Genomic DNA, 12,194 nt, shown 5'->3' with positions numbered 1-12,194 from the left:
TTACAGATCCACTGAGAAAAGGAACATCATTACAGTTCCAATCACAGGAGCGTAAATGGACACATGACAGGCCCATTGACAGGAGGTTAAGTTGACAGAATACAGTGTTGCCGACAGGAGGGTAAGGGGACAAATTACAGTCCCACTGATAGGAGGGTAAATGGGGATATTACAGTCTCTCTGACAGGAGGGTAAATGGGGATATTACAGTCCCACTGACAGGAGGGTAAATGGGGATATTACAGTCTCTCTGACAGGAGGGTAAATGGGGATATTACAGTCCCTCTGACAGGAGGGTAAATGGAGATATTACAGTCCCTCTGACAGGAGGGTAAATGGGGATATTACAGTCCCTGGGACAGGAGGGTAAATGGGGATATTACAGTCCCTCTGACAGGAGGGTAAATGGGGATATTACAGTCTAACTGACAGGAGGGTAAATGGGGATATTACAGTCCCTGTGACAGGAGGGTAAATGGGGATATTACAGTCTCTCTGACAGGAGGGTAAATGGGGATATTACAGTCTCTCTGACAGGAGGGTAAATGGGGATATTACAGTCTCTCTGACAGGAGGGTAAATGGGGATATTACAGTCTCTCTGACAGGAGGGTAAATGGGGATATTACAGTCTAACTGACAGGAGGGTAAATGGGGATATTACAGTCCCTGGGACTGGAGGGTAAATGGGGATATTACAGTCCCTCTGACAGGAGGGTAAATGGGGATATTACAGTCTAACTGACAGGAGGGTAAATGGGGATATTACAGTCCCTCTGACAGGAGGGTAAATGGGGATATTACAGTCTCACTGACAGGAGGGTAAATGGGGATATTACAGTCTCACTGACAGGAGGGTAAATGGGGATATTACAGTCTCTCTGACAGGAGGGTAAATGGGGATATTACAGTCCCTCTGACAGGAGGGTAAATGGGGATATTACAGTCTCTCTGACAGGAGGGTAAATGGGGATATTACAGTCCCTCTGACAGGAGGGTAAATGGGGATATTACAGTCCCTCTGACAGGAGGGTAAATGGGGATATTACAGTCTCTCTGACAGGAGGGTAAATGGGGATATTACAGTCTCTCTGACAGGAGGGTAAATGGGGATATTACAGTCTCTCTGACAGGAGGGTAAATGGGGATATTACAGTCCCTCTGACAGGAGGGTAAATGGGGATATTACAGTCCCTCTGACAGGAGGGTAAATGGGGATATTACAGTCCCTGGGACAGGAGGGTAAATGGGGATATTACAGTCCCTCTGACAGGAGGGTAAATGGGGATATTACAGTCCCTGGGACAGGAGGGTAAATGGGGATATTACAGTCTCTCTGACAGGAGGGTAAATGGGGATATTACAGTCTAACTGACAGGAGGGTAAATGGGGATATTACAGTCCCTGGGACAGGAGGGTAAATGGGGATATTACAGTCCCTGGGACAGGAGGGTAAATGGGGATATTACAGTCTCTCTGACAGGAGGGTAAATGGAGATATCACAGTCCCTCTGACAGGAGGGTAAATGGGGATATTACAGTCCCTGGGACAGGAGGGTAAATGGGGATATTACAGTCCCTGGGACAGGAGGGTAAATGGGGATATTACAGTCCCTCTGACAGGAGGGTAAATGGGGATATTACAGTCCCTCTGGACAGGAGGGTAAATGGGGATATTACAGTCTCTCTGACAGGAGGGTAAATGGGGATATTACAGTCCCTGTGACAGGAGGGTAAATGGGGATATTACAGTCCCTCTGACAGGATGGTAAATGGGGATATTACAGTCTCTCTGACAGGAGGGTAAATGGGGATATTACAGTCCCTGGGACAGGAGGGTAAATGGGGATATTACAGTCCCTGGGACAGGAGGGTAAATGGGGATATTACAGTCCCACTGACAGGAGGGTAAATGGGGATATTACAGTCCCACTGACAGGAGGGTAAATGGGGATATTACAGTCTCTGTGACAGGAGGGTAAATGGGGATATTACAGCCCTCTGACAGGAGGGTAAATGGGGATATTACAGTCCCTCTGACAGGAGGGTAAATGGGGATATTACAGCCCCTCTGACAGGAGGGTAAATGGGGATATTACAGTCTCACTGACAGGAGAGTAAATGGGGATATTACAGTCCCTATGACAGGAGGGTAAATGGGGATATTACAGCCCCTTTGACAGGAGGGTAAATGGGGATATTACAGCCCCTCTGACAGGACGGTAAAAGGGGATATTACAGTCCCTCTGACAGGAGGGTAAATGGGGATATTACAGTCTCTCTGACAGGAGGGTAAATGGGGATATTACAGTCCCACTGACAGGAGGGTAAATGGGGATATTACAGTCCCTCTGACAGGACGGTAAATGGGGATATTACAGTCCCTCTGACAGGAGGGTAAATGGGGATATTACAGTCTAACTGACAGGAGGGTAAATGGGGATATTACAGTCTCTCTGACAGGAGGGTAAATGGGGATATTACAGTCCCTCTGACAGGAGGGTAAATGGGGATATTACAGCCCCTCTGACAGGAGGGTAAATGGGGATATTACAGTCTCTCTGACAGGAGGGTAAATGGGGATAATACAGTCTCTCTGACAGGAGGGTAAATGGGGATATTACAGTCTCACTGACAGGAGGGTAAATGGGGATATTACAGTCTCACTGACAGGAGGGTAAATGGGGATATTACAGTCTCTCTGACAGGAGGGTAAATGGGGATATTACAGTCCCTGGGACAGGAGGGTAAATGGGGATATTACAGTCTCTCTGACAGGAGGGTAAATGGGGATATTACAGTCTCTCTGACAGGAGGGTAAATGGGGATATTACAGTCTCTCTGACAGGAGGGTAAATGGGGATATTACAGTCTCTCTGACAGGAGGGTAAATGGGGATATTACAGTCCCTCTGACAGGAGGGTAAATGGGGATATTACAGTCCCTCTGACAGGAGGGTAAATGGGGATATTACAGTCTCTCTGACAGGAGGGTAAATGGGGATATTACAGTCTCTCTGACAGGAGGGTAAATGGGGATATTACAGTCTCTCTGACAGGAGGGTAAATGGGGATATTACAGTCTCTCTGACAGGAGGGTAAATGGGGATATTACAGTCTCTCTGACAGGAGGGTAAATGGGGATATTACAGTCCCTGGACAGGAGGGTAAATGGGGATATTACAGTCCCACTGACAGGAGGGTAAATGGGGATATTACAGTCTCTCTGACAGGAGGGTAAATGGGGATATTACAGTCTCTCTGACAGGAGGGTAAATGGGGATATTACAGTCTCTCTGACAGGAGGGTAAATGGAGATATTACAGTCCCTGGGACAGGAGGGTAAATGGGGATATTACAGTCCCTCTGACAGGAGGGTAAATGGGGATATTACAGTCTCTCTGACAGGAGGGTAAATGGGGATATTACAGTCTCTCTGACAGGAGGGTAAATGGGGATATTACAGTCTCTCTGACAGGAGGGTAAATGGAGATATTACAGTCCCTGGGACAGGAGGGTAAATGGGGATATTACAGTCTCACTGACAGGAGGGTAAATGGGGATATTACAGTCCCTGGGACAGGAGGGTAAATGGGGATATTACAGTCTCACTGACAGGAGGGTAAATGGGGATATTACAGTCTCACTGACAGGAGGGTAAATGGGGATATTACAGTCCCTGGGACAGGAGGGTAAATGGGGATATTACAGTCCCTCTGACAGGAGGGTAAATGGGGATATTACAGTCTCTCTGACAGGAGGGTAAATGGGGATATTACAGTCTCACTGACAGGAGGGTAAATGGGGATATTACAGTCTCTCTGACAGGAGGGTAAATGGGGATATTACAGTCTCTCTGACAGGAGGGTAAATGGGGATATTACAGTCTCTCTGACAGGAGGGTAAATGGGGATATTACAGTCCCTGGGACAGGAGGGTAAATGGGGATATTACAGTCCCTCTGACAGGAGGGTAAATGGGGATATTACAGTCTCACTGACAGGAGGGTAAATGGGGATATTACAGTCTCACTGACAGGAGGGTAAATGGGGATATTACAGTCTCTCTGACAGGAGGGTAAATGGGGATATTACAGTCCCTGGGACAGGAGGGTAAATGGGGATATTACAGTCCCTCTGACAGGAGGGTAAATGGGGATATTACAGTCTCTCTGACAGGAGGGTAAATGGGGATATTACAGTCCCTGGGACAGGAGGGTAAATGGGGATATTACAGTCCCTCTGACAGGAGGGTAAATGGGGATATTACAGTCCCTGGGACAGGAGGGTAAATGGGGATATTACAGTCTCACTGACAGGAGGGTAAATGGGGATATTACAGTCCCTCTGACAGGAGGGTAAATGGGGATATTACAGTCCCTCTGACAGGAGGGTAAATGGGGATATTACAGTGTCTCTGACAGGAGGGTAAATGGGGATATTACAGTCCCTCTGACAGGAGGGTAAATGGGGATATTACAGTCTCTCTGACAGGAGGGTAAATGGGGATATTACAGTCTCTCTGACAGGAGGGTAAATGGGGATATTACAGTCTCTCTGACAGGAGGGTAAATGGGGATATTACAGTCTCTCTGACAGGAGGGTAAATGGGGATATTACAGTCTCTCTGACAGGAGGGTAAATGGGGATATTACAGTCTCTCTGACAGGAGGGTAAATGGGGATATTACAGTCTGTCTGACAGGAGGGTAAATGGGGATATTACAGTCTCTCTGACAGGAGGGTAAATGGGGATATTACAGTCCCTGTGACAGGAGGGTAAATGGGGATATTACAGTCTCACTGACAGGAGGGTAAATGGGGATATTACAGTCTCTCTGACAGGAGGGTAAATGGGGATATTACAGTCCCTCTGACAGGAGGGTAAATGGGGATATTACAGTCCCTGTGACAGGAGGGTAAATGGGGATATTACAGTCTCTCTGACAGGAGGGTAAATGGGGATATTACAGTCTCTCTGACAGGAGGGTAAATGGGGATATTACAGTCTCTCTGACAGGAGGGTAAATGGGGATATTACAGTCTCTCTGACAGGAGGGTAAATGGGGATATTACAGTCCCTCTGACAGGAGGGTAAATGGGGATATTACAGTCCCTCTGACAGGAGGGTAAATGGGGATATTACAGTCTCTCTGACAGGAGGGTAAATGGGGATATTACAGTCTCTCTGACAGGAGGGTAAATGGGGATATTACAGTCTCTCTGACAGGAGGGTAAATGGGGATATTACAGTCCCTCTGACAGGAGGGTAAATGGGGATATTACAGTCCCTGGGACAGGAGGGTAAATGGGGATATTACAGTCCCTCTGACAGGAGGGTAAATGGGGATATTACAGTCTCTCTGACAGGAGGGTAAATGGGGATATTACAGTCTCTCTGACAGGAGGGTAAATGGGGATATTACAGTCCCTCTGACAGGAGGGTAAATGGGGATATTACAGTCTCTCTGACAGGAGGGTAAATGGGGATATTACAGTCCCTGGGACAGGAGGGTAAATGGGGATATTACAGTCTCTCTGACAGGAGGGTAAATGGGGATATTACAGTCCCTCTGACAGGAGGGTAAATGGGGATATTACAGTCCCTGGGACAGGAGGGTAAATGGGGATATTACAGTCTCTCTGACAGGAGGGTAAATGGGGATATTACAGTCTCTCTGACAGGAGGGTAAATGGGGATATTACAGTCCCTCTGACAGGAGGGTAAATGGGGATATTACAGTCCCTGGGACAGGAGGGTAAATGGGGATATTACAGTCCCTGGGACAGGAGGGTAAATGGGGATATTACAGTCTCTCTGACAGGAGGGTAAATGGGGATATTACAGTCCCTCTGACAGGAGGGTAAATGGGGATATTACAGTCCCTCTGACAGGAGTGTAAATGGGGATATTACAGTCCCTGGGACAGGAGTGTAAATGGGGATATTACAGTCTCTCTGACAGGAGGGTAAATGGGGATATTACAGTCCCTCTGACAGGAGGGTAAATGGGGATATTACAGTCCCTCTGACAGGAGGGTAAATGGGGATATTACAGTCTCTCTGACAGGAGGGTAAATGGGAATATTACAGCCCCTGGGACTGGAGGGTAAATGGGGATATTACAGTCTCTCTGACAGGAGGGTAAATGGGGATATTACAGTCCCTCTGACAGGAGGGTAAATGGGGATATTACAGTCCCTCTGACAGGAGGGTAAATGGGGATATTACAGTCCCTGGGACTTTCGGGCCTACTCCCCTCCCCGAAGCCTCGGCCTTTCCTGCTCCCTCCCTCCCGGGGATGAGGTCTGATTGGCGGGGTGTGGGGGGGGGCGGATTCACCTCGGCCGCTCCCTCGGGCAGCAGCTCCTCCAGCGCGGCCGCCGCCGCTCGGAAGACGTTCGGCCCTTTCTGTGGCTGCTGGCCCGCGGCGCCGTGCAGGAGCAGCGACGGGAGGAGGAGGAAGAGGCTGAAGCCGGTGGCCGCCGCCATCCGGAACCGCTGAGCCCGGCTGGACACAGCGGGTACGGTAAATAGGCTGATTTCTGCAAGGCGGCGCATGCGCGGGGAGTGGCGCAGCGCTGTCGCCGCCGTCTGGCAAGCCTTTTCTCTTCTAGAGTAGAGGGTTCAATTCCCCCCTCCGCCTGTGCGCCTCATGATTATTCCCCAGCACCTAGAATCTCAGCAGGAGTCCATTTAAATGCAGTTCTTCAGATGAATCCTGATTAGAAACAGACCTCTATTGGGGCCACTTCGAACTCGCGTCCTCCATTCAATAAGATGTATTGAACCTTCTTCGGTGTTGGTGGCATATAGAATTTACAGTGCAGAAGGAGGCCATTCGGCCCATCGAGTCTGCACCGGCTCCTGGAAAGAGCACCCTACCCAAGGTCAACACCTCCACCCCATCCCTATAACCCAGTCACCCCACCCAACACTAAGGGCAATTTTGGACACTAGGGGCAATTTATCATGGCCAATCTGCCTAACCCGCACATCTTTGGACTGTGGGAGGAAACCGGAGCACCCGGAGGAAACCCACGCACACACGGGGAGGATGTGCAGACTCCGCACAGACAGTGACCCAAGCCGGAATCGAACCTGGCACCCTGGAGCTGTGAAGCGATTGTGCTATCCACAATGCTCCCGTGCTGCCCACATATGTTAGCTTCACAAGTCTACACTGCCCAACACTTCATGGTACCAGTAGTTGAGGGATGTTAGTACTTCCGAGACCTACCTACCAGTGATCAGCCTTCCACCAGTCTCACGCCATCCTGCAGTATGGACTCCGTTCGCCTGCTGCCGCCCCTCCGCATTGCCGGGAACCTGGGCTCCAATTGGAATATTTCCAGCTGTACCTCGAGGCCATGGACCTGGAAGCTGCCTGGGACGCACGGAAGATTGCTCTCTTCCTCTCCACAGCCGCGGACCATGCCCTCCACGTCTTCAACTCGCTCACCTTCGCTGACGGGGAGGAGAAATCACAGTTCAAGACGGTCCTCTTAAAGTTCGACAGCCACTGCGAGGTTGTGGTAAACCAGAGCTTCGAGCGATACGTGTTCCAGCAGCGAAGTCAGGGTAAGGACGAGCCTTTCCAGCCCTTTATCGCCCACCTCCGCATCCTTGCGCAGTCCTGCAACTACGGGTCCACCTCTGACTCCACGCTCCGTGACCAGACAGTCACCTTCGATGGGAGGCCCCTGATCTTCAGACCCTGTTTGCCCCAGTTCCCCACACCGCCGCCCAAGTCCCTGTCCGAATCTGGAGTCCGGAAGCTGAGGGGAAGAACGTCTGCCGTCTTTCACAATCGCGGGACAAGCCCAAAGCGCTTCACGGCCGACAACCTGCTTCCTGGCTGTGCATTCTCTGGTCTGGCAGCCAATTTGCACCCAGGAAGCTTCCACAAACAACAATGTGCAGAACCCGAGTATTGCTGGAAAGAGAGGCACCTGATTTGATTTGATTTGATTTATTGTCACATGATATACCTTCAATTCACAGAGAGGCAGGGAGCGAGTGAATATAAGGCTTTATTAGTCGTGAACTTGCCTCGCCAGGGTCGGTTGTGCAGACAAGTGCCACCCACAGGTGGCCGGGTTATATATAACCCCGGTGAGGGCGGAGCCAGAGGCGGAGCCCACCGGGGTTACAGTACAGTACCTGGAAGCAGCTCGTATCACCACTTCCAGGTCACAGGTTACATTAGGTGGAAATAATGGTTACAGTTTCATGCAGTATGGTGAATACATTCACCACAGTACCGAAGTACAGTGAAATGTATTTTTCTGCGGCCAAGGGAACGTGTACAGTACATACGTAATAGACAAAAAAAGAATAATCGACAGAATACATTGACAAATGGAACATCGACAAAGTGATTGGTTACAGTGCGGAACAAGGGGCCAAACAAAGCAAATACATGAGCAGGAGCACCATAGGGCGCCGTGAATAGTGTTCTTACAGGGAACAGATCAGTCCGAGGGGGAGTCGTTGAGGAGTCTAGTCGCTGTGGGGAAGAAGCTGTTCCTGTGTCTGGATGTGAGGGTCTTCAGACTCTGTACCTTCTGCCTGATGGGAGGGTCTGGAAGAAGGCAATGCCTGGGTGGGAGGGGTCTCTAATAATGCTGTCTGCCTTCCTGAGGCAGCGGGAGGTGTAGACAGAATCAATGTGGGGGTAGCAAGCTTGTGTGATGCGTTGGGCTGAGTTCACCACACTCTGCAGTTTCTTGCGATCTGGGACTGAGCAGTTGCCATACCCAAGCTGTGATGCAGCCGGACAGGATGCTCTCTATCGCACATCTGTAGAAGTTTGTGAGAGTCGGTGCGGACATGCTGAATTTCTTTAGCTTCCGTATGAAGTTGGAAGTAGAGACGTTGTTGGGCTTTCTTGACTGTTGCACCAACGTGACTGGACCAGGACAGACTGTTGGTGATGGTGACCCCCAGGAACTTAAAGCTATCGGCCATCTCTACTGAGGAGCCATTGATACAGACGGGAGTGTGTGACGTGCTGCGCTTCCTGAAGTCGATGATCAGTTCCTTTGGTCTTTCCAACGTTTAGAGAGGTTGTTTTCGGTACACCGTGCAACCAAGTGATTTATCTCCCTTCTGGAGTCTGATTTGTTGTTGTTTGAGATACGACCCACCACAGTCGTATTATCCGTAAACTTATAGATTGAGTTGGAGTTAAATCTTGCCACACAGTTGTGTGTGTATAGGGAGTACAGTAGAGGATTGAGCCCACATCCTTGCGGGGCCCCGGTGTTGAGGATTATTGTGGATGAGGTGTTGTTGCCGATCCTGACAGATTGTGGTCTGTTGGTGAGGAAGTTAAGGATCCAGCTGCACAGGGAGGGGTACATAACATTTTTATACTGCAGCGATATGGAGGGGGGGGGGGGGGTGGTAATTGGTTGGCGTCAATGGAATCCCTACAGTGCAGAAGAAGGCCATTCGGCCAATCAAGTCTGCACGAAAGTCAACCCTGATTGGCTGAGGAGAAATCAACTTTCGGCTGCCCACGCCCAGCGCCTGGATAATTTTAGAAAATGTGCAAGCGTCTCAAAAATTCCTTTTGCCTCGAGGGAACGGATCCCCACGTATGAGTGTCACTTTTTTTTCATCAATTTAGAGCACCCAATTATTTTGTTTCCAATTAAGGGGCAATTTAGCGTGGCCTATCCACCGAGCCTGCACATTTTTTGGGTTGTGGGGGTGAGACACGGGGGAGACTGTGCAAACTCCACACGGACAGTGACCCAGAGCAGGGATCGAACCTGGGACCTCAGCAGTGCCTGTCACTTGTTGCACGCGTAAATGAGCCGTCCACAGGAGCGCAACTGATTATCTTAAATCAGTAGTTTGTGTAACTATTAGCACACAGTCAGGATTGTTCAGCAACTATTGCCTAGTCACGGAATGACATCTACCAGTTGGCGTTATGTGGGCTGATTGAGTGTGGCCTGTCCCAACATTGTGAAGCAAAAAGCTTTGGCAACCCTACAGTGCAGAAGGAGGCCGTTCGGCCCATTGAGTATGCACCGACCCTCTGAAAGAGCATCCCTCCTTAGGACCACTCCCCCACTCTACCCCAGTAACCCTACACAACTTTGAATACAAAGGGGAAATTTTACACGGCCAATCCACCTAACCCGCACATCTTTGGACTGTGGGAGGAAACCGGAGCATCCGGAGGAAACCCACGCAGACACGGGGCGAAAGTACAAACTCCACACAGACAGTCACCCAAGGCTAGAATTGAACCCAGATCCCTGGCGCTGTGAGGCAGCTGTGCTAACCACTGTGCCACCCTGCCACCCCCTCATTGTACGACTCATTATATATAACTTGCTCCTCTTTTCGTCAATGAGCAGCAATGTGATTGTCATGTGAGAGCACCCTTTAATAAATGGGTGTTTAAGAAATGTACCTTTAAGAAATAGTGCTGCTCATGTTACTGGAATTATGTCAGAGTGTGGGTGGAGCTGAGCTCCACTTCTGCTTTTAGTTTCAGTTTGAGAAAGAGCTTGGGTGTGTCTGTGTTTTTCAGTGCGCTGAATCTGAAATTAAAAGTGAGCTGTGCTGCTGTTGATCTCTGCCATCAAAAGACTATCAATGGATCTGTTGGTGAGTTTAGAAGAATTATAAATGTTTTCAGTCTTGAATGTAAACCCTGATGTACTTCTGTTTGGAGGTTTATTAAGTCTTTTGGTTTTTAAAAGGACAGCATAGAGGTTACTTAGTGTTGTACGGCGGCATGTGGCGCAGTGGTTAGCACTGGGACTTCGGCGCTGAGGACCCGGGTTCAAATCCTGGCCCTGGGTCACTGTCCGTGAGGAGTTTCCCATTCTCCCCATGTCTGCATGGATTTCACCCCACAACCCAAAAGATGTGCAGATTAGGTGGATTGGCCATGCTAAATTGCCCCTTAATTGGAAAAAATAATAATTGGGAACTCTAAATGTATAGAAAGAAAAAAAAGGGTACTTGTGTTATATTCTTTGGGGGGTGTATTCGATTTACTGGTTACTAAGATAGTCACTGTTTGTTTGAAAAAGGTGAACTTGAGTTCATAGAATTAAAACAATTGTTTTGCTTTAAAAAATAACTTGTCCAGTTTCTGCTGTACCACACCTGTAGAGTGGGCCGTGTGCTCCCCATACCACAATCTAGTAAAGGTTGTGGGTCAGGTGAACTCCATGATACACTTTGGGATCTCTAAACCCTGGCCCATATGAATTGGGGGCTCGAGGGGGATAAAAGTCTATCTATTGGATTGGCTTAGTGAACTTAAAGTCAGTGAGTGCTGAGCATAGAACATAGATCAGTACAGCACAGGCCCTTCGGCCCTCAATGTTGTGCCGAGCCATGATCACCCTACTCAAACCCACGTATCCACCCTATACCCGTAACCCAACAACCCCCCCCTTAACCTTACTTTTATTAGGACACTACAGGCAATTTATCATGGCCAATCCACCTAACCCGCACATCTTTGGACTGTGGGAGGAAACCGGAGCTCCCGGAGGAAACCCACGCACACAGGGGGAGGACGTGCAGACTCCACACAGACAGTGACCCAGCCGGGAATCGAACCTGGGACCCTGGAGCTGTGAAGCATTTATGCTAACCACCATGCTACCCTGCTGCCCATATTGTGGTTGCTTTTCAGGTGTGGTATTCTAGTTTAAGTGGAGAGTGTGTTGTGGACAATGGCTCTTTCAGAGGCTCTGAATTTTATCGGGGTGGAGACGGTCACACGCAGTACCTTACAGACAGAGACTAACAGCAGACTGTTAGATTTGGCAAAAACATTGCAGTTAACATTACCTGACAAAAAGTGGAAAGATGAGGTAATTATGGCGGTGGCTAAGCATTTAAAGTTACCTGAGATACAGTCTGACTGATTGGAAATGGCAAAAATTCAGTTACAAATTAAATAAATGGAACATGAGAAAGAATTAAAGCAGCTTGAATACGAAAGAGGGAGAGAGCGGAAAGAGAATGAGAGAGAGTGGAAAAAGAAAGAGAGAAAGAGGAAAAAGAAAAGGAGAGAGGAGAACGGGGAAAAGAAAGAATCGCCCGAGAAGAACAAAACGAAAGAGAAAGGGAGATACAGATCAGGGAAAAAGATAAAGAGAGAGAGTTTGAACTTCGGAAACTGGCCATGAAACATGACAGTTAGTTAAAATTGGC

Source organism: Scyliorhinus canicula, chromosome 6 (genome assembly GCF_902713615.1).
Source record: "Scyliorhinus canicula chromosome 6, sScyCan1.1, whole genome shotgun sequence".
Lineage (NCBI taxonomy): Eukaryota > Metazoa > Chordata > Chondrichthyes > Carcharhiniformes > Scyliorhinidae > Scyliorhinus > Scyliorhinus canicula.
This window is presented reverse-complemented; position numbering follows the sequence as displayed.